Consider the following 6236-nt stretch of genomic DNA (forward strand, 5'->3'; position numbering starts at 1 on the left):
TAAAACTCTACAAAATGTTATTTAAAAGTTATTATGAGAGTAGACAGAGGGATGAATAGGCAGAGTACAAATAATTTTTAGGATAGTAAACTTTTCCGTGTGGTGACTACATGGCATACATTTGTCCAAACCGTTAGAATGTACAACACCAAAAGTGAACTCTGACGTAAACTATGGACGCTAGGTGACATTGATGTGTCAGTAAGTTCATCAGATGTAACAAATGTGCCACTCCAGTGAGTGATGTTGATTGTGGGGAGAGGTTGTGGAGGGGGTCAGGGTGAGGGGTAAATGGTAACTATACCAACTGCTCAATTCTGCTGTGAACTTAAAACTGCCTTGAAAAATAAAGTCTACTAAAAAATTAATATGCCCTGATATTTTCTATTCTATTTATTATTTTTTTGAGACAGGGTCTCACTCTGTTGCCCAGGCTGGAATGCAGTGGTCCAATCACAGCTCTTACTGTAAACTTCACTTCCAGGGCTCAAGGGATCCTCCCATCTTAGCCTCCCAAGTAGCTAGGGCTACAGGTATGCATCATCACACCCGGCTAAATTTTAATTTTTTTGTAGAGATGAGGTCTCACTATGTCACCCAGGCTGGTCATAAACTCCTGGACTCAAGCAATCCACCCACCGCACCCTCCCAAATTGCTGAGCTTCCAGGCATGAGCCACAGTACCTGCCTACTTCATTTTTTTTTTTTTTTTTTTTTTTTTTTTTTATGAGTGTGATACAACAATTTGCTCAGGAGTTTCAAACTAAAATTTGAGACATTGATTAGGTGGAAGGAAAAGCCTAAAAGCTGCCACCTCACAAAACGTTGTGAGAAGAGAGAAATAAGTAGAAAAAATAAAACAGATGAGTAAATAATACAGATAAAGAGATAAAAGTCCTTTTCCTCTGTCTCCTCTGGGAACAGCATTCTACAGAAAAGGTATCTTTAGAAACATACAGAAACATCTAAGGGGAATTCCTGCAGCAGAGCAGCTTTTATCTCACTTCCCATTTGGTATTCCTAAGGAAGGTCATTGCCAAGCTGTCCTGCAGCACCCTGCTGGTATTGACATCATAGCAAGCCCAGTGATACAGGATGATTCAGAAAAGCAAGGGCCCCTGCTCTGCTCCCCAGAGCTACCCTTGGATCACATGTGGCCCAAGTGGGATCTAGCCATTTTCACATGGACCCAGTAGAGACATATCTTATTTCGGACAAACTAATAGGGGTGGAGGACATCGGTGGGCCTGAATGGAAGTCTAATGTAGGGATGCAGACAGGTTTACTGAGGTTGCTATCATAGCTGTGCTAACCAGCTGCAGCAGCAAGTCGGATGGAGTATAAAGAGCAAAGGCAGACACCAAATTCTCAACAAGTCAAGGGAGAGGGCAGACCAGTGATTGTACCAACAGCAGACATTAACGTAATAGCAAAGGTCAAAACTCATCATATCTCAAGGATCACACAAACCTTGTTTTCTAATAAAAATGTCCAAAATAGGCAGGATGACAGTCTCCACTCATACACACCATCCAAATCTCCCATGGATACATCCTTTTAGAAAAACCTAATCAATATGCAGAATGCTTGCTGCATCTAGTGTAGTAGTTAGCTTTCCAACAAAGAAGATGAGTGAAATAGAAGTCCCAGGCCTCTAGAATGCAGTTTCAAAATTTTCTAAACTAGTAATATTAATAATGATAATGAAAACTCAAAAGTGCAAGAGATTAAATGTCCATAAAAAGAGACCTATTGAATCAATCATAGTATGTCTGTTTAATAAAAATATATTAAAGCTATTGATATACATGTGGTGATTCATGTATGCAAGAATTCATTAATTCAAAAAATTTTATTGAACTTTACTGTTCGATTAAAATTTCCAGTATTAAATGGAGAAGCCTTAGAGTAGGGTATATGTCCCCAAGGGCAATTAAAAAAATCAGGACATATGCATGTACATGTCAGACTCTATCTTTCACAGATTATCTCATTTAATCATCCAGACAAACTTAGCCTCAATTTACAAATGATAGTAATAATTAGTCCAGTGTTAATTAATTTGTCCAACTGGGGGACAAAAGCAAGATTTAAATCCAAATACTCTGACAACACAATGGGAAATTACAGTAATTTAGTCTAAAGTCATAGAAAACTGGTACCATTTGGGTTATTCAAAGAATATCTTACAGACAATAAATCTGGATTTTCAATGTTCTAATATATTTCTATAGATGAACATTTTGAAATTTTGTTTGTATTATCTTTATTATTAAAGATATTCTGGGGTATTTTCTTTCCTAATTAGCAATTCCAATGATAGTATGAAAATCTGGACACAAGAAATAGCTTGTTAATTTGTAGATAACTTTACTCATCTACCGTTTAAAATTATTTGTTCAAAAATGTTGCTTACTTTTCTCTTCATGACTAATTCACAACTAATGTGATCTATAAATATGCATACCATTTACATCACGAAGAGTTAGCTAAACAACCTTCATATAATATAGGTACCCTATACTTTATTTTCATATGCATTTGAAAAAGAAGACATTATATAAAAAAGACACTTGCAGACACATTTCTAGCAGCACAATTCACAATTGCAAAAATATGGAACCATTAAATGCTCATCAATGAGTGGATAAAGAAAATGTGAGATATATATATATATATTATATATATAAACATATATATGTATATGAGCTGTAAAAATGAACACAATAATGGCATTCTCAGGAAACTGGATGGAATTGGAGACCATTATTCTAAGTGAAGTAACTCAGGAATGGAAAACAAAACATCAAATGTTCTCGCTTATAAGAGGGAGCTAAACTATGGGACAAAAATGCATAAGAATGATATAACGGACAGTGAGTGAGGGGTAAAAGACTACACACTAGGTACAGTGTACACTGCTTGGGTGATGGATGCACCAAAATCTCAGAAATCATCACTAAGGAACTTATCCTTGTACCAAACACCACCTGTTCCCCAAAAACCTATTAAAACAAAAAATGTTAAATAAATAAATAAAAACATCATCACCACCAACAACAAAAAATGGCTTTCTCCATATGATAAAGAAGAGGTAGTGGAGACCTTCTAGGTTCTGGCAATGTCCTATTTCATGACCTTTCTGGTGGTTCCATAAGCATTTGCTTAATGATCACTCATTAGGCTGTACAGTTTTATTTTGGGCATATTCCTATAGGCATGTTACATTTTACAATAAAAATGTTAAAAGAAGAAACAAAAGTGAGGTATAGAACTGTATTTCAAGTCAGTTTCATTTGCTTGCTTTAAAACAATTATCTTAATACTATAATATAGGATCAAACATTATTGTTTGTTGTTTCAAATCTAATTGTATATATTCTTGGACACATCTATTACTTATTAACAATTATTAGCAGAGTAACCACTTTTACTCAGACATCTGTGAAAACATTAGAAAAAGATGCAATCCTTAATCGTGGGCAGTATTTATGTATTTGGTCTTCTTTTTCCTTTATATAACCTCTCTTTCCAGAAGTTGATCTATTCTCATGACGTAAACTATTTTAATGCCTTTATTTCTCCCAACTATATGTATACTTCTAACTTGTTTTTCAAAAAATCCACTTTCCTATATTTGTAGCCAGAATGCAGGATGCAGAAGGACCTGGAAATATTCTTCTATATTGTTTTATGATGCATTCTGATATCCTTAGTGTTTGACTCGCAGTAAGGATTTAATAAATATTTGTCAATAAGTGCATGAATAAATATAGCTTCTGAGTAAACATTGATCCTTCATTACTTTAATGACAAATAACTACTATATTTTTAAACAGATAAATACAAATTGTATATGTTTATGGCATACAACATCATTTTTTGTATTTATTTATTAATATTTAGCTGATATACTCACATTTCACAAATCAAAACAAAATACAATAGGATTACTGTACAGTAGGGTGACTGTTGTTAACTAAAGTTGTCCTCCTCCTTTATCTGAGTTTTTGCTTTCTGCAGTTTCAGTTACCTGTGGTATCTGAAAATATTCCACAGAAAACTCCAGAAATAAACAATTAATCATAAGTTTTTTATTGATGAATAATATTTGCACAAATTTGTGGGGTACATGTGATAGCCTGTTACATGCACAGAATGTCTAATGATCAAACCTGGCTATTTAGGACATCCGTCACCTCGAGTATCTATTATTTCTATGTGTCAAGAACATTTCAAGTCCTCACTTATGTCTATTTTGAAATTTACAATACGTTGTTCTTAACTATAGTTGTCCAACTCAACATCAAGCATTAGAATTTATTCTATGTAACTTTATTTTTGTACGCATTAGCTAACCTCTCTTTATTTCCACCCCAACACACACCCACATTCTTCCCAGCCTCTGGTAACTATCATTTCACTCTCTGCCTCCATGAGATCAACTTTTTAAGATCCCACATAAGTGAGTACATGTGATATTTGTCATTCTTTGTCAGTTTTTAATGTAATGACCTCTAATTCCATTCAATGACCTCTAATTCCATTCATGTTGCTGCCAATGACATGATTCAATGTTTTTTAGAGGTAAATAATATTGTACTGTGTAAATGCATCACATTTTCTTTATCCATTAATGTAAATTAATTAACCCATTAATGAATGCTTAGCTTGATTCCATATCTTTGTTATGGTCAATAGTGCTGCAGTAAACATGCGGGTACCAGGGAGATAATGGTATGGGGGATACACTGATTTCCTTTCCTTTGGATAAGTATCCAGTAGTGAAATTGTCAGACCATACGGTAGTTCTCTTTAGTTTTTTTGAGGATCCTATACTGTTTTCATAGTGGCTGTACTAATTTACATTCCCGTCAACAGTGTATAAGAATTCCCTTTTCTTTACATCCTCTCCAGCATCTGTAATTTTCTTTTTTTTTTTTTTAAATAATATACATCCTAATTCAGGTAAGGTGATATCTCATTGTGGTTTTGATTTGCAATTCCCTGATGATTAGTATTGTTGAACATTTTTTCATATTCATATACGTGTTGGTCAATTGTATGTCATCTTTGTAGAAATATCTACTTAGAGCCTTCATCTACATTTTAATGGGATTTTTGTTTGCTTTTGGTTGTGTGTGTGTGTGTGTGTGTGTGTGTGTGTGTGTGTGTTTCTGCTGAGTTGAGTTTCTTGTACACTGTTGATGATAGTCTCCTGTAAGATAAATGCTTTGCAAATATTTTCTCTCATTCAACACTTTGTCTCTTCACTTTGTTTTCTTTGCTGTTCAGAGGCTTTTTAGTTTGGCTATTTTTGGTTTTGTTCCCTATGCTCTTGGGGTTTTAGCCACAAAATCTATACCTAAACCAGGTGGAATATGTCCCCTATGTTTTCCTGTAATTGTTTTATAGTCTCAGGTCTTATATTTAAGTCTTTAATTCATCTTGAGTTGGTTTTTGTATATGGTGATAGATAAGAGTCTAGTTTCATTCTTCTGCACATCCATATCCAGTATTCCCAGCACCATTTATTAAAGAGGGTGTCTTTTCCCTGATGTATGATTGTGATGCCTTTGTGAAAAATCACTTGGCTATAAATTTGTGGATTTATTTCTGTGTCTTCAGTTCTGTTACTTTGGTTTATGTGTCTGTTTTTAGCCCAATACCATGTTGTTTTGGTTACTACAGGCTTGTAATATATTTTGAAATAAGGTAGTATGATGTCTCCAGCTTTGTTATTTTTGCTCAGGATTGCTTTGGCTATTTGAGCTCTTTTCTGGTTCAATGCAACTTTCAGAATTGCTTTTCTATTTCTGTGAAAAATATCATTGATATTTTGATACAGATTGCATTGAATGTGTAAATTGCTTTAGGTCATATGATCATTTGAACAACATTAATTATTTCAATCCATGAGCATGGGATATCTTTCCATTGTGTCCTCTTCAATTTCTCTCATCAGTGTTTTGCAGTTTTCCCTACAGAGATGTTTCATTATTTTGGTTAAATTTATTCCTAAGTATTTTAAAATTTTTGTAGCTATTGTAAATGAGATTTCCTTTTTAAATTTCTTTCTCAGTTACTTCATTATTATTGTATAGAAATGCTACAATTTTTATATGTAAACTTTGTATCTAACTTTACTGAATATATTTGTAATATCTAGAAGTTTTTTGGTGGTCTTTTAGCTTTTCTAAATGTAAAATGATGTCATCTGTAAAAAGGGACAATTT

This window comes from Saimiri boliviensis, chromosome 16 (genome assembly GCF_048565385.1).
Source record: "Saimiri boliviensis isolate mSaiBol1 chromosome 16, mSaiBol1.pri, whole genome shotgun sequence".
In the NCBI taxonomy this organism is placed as follows: domain Eukaryota; kingdom Metazoa; phylum Chordata; class Mammalia; order Primates; family Cebidae; genus Saimiri; species Saimiri boliviensis.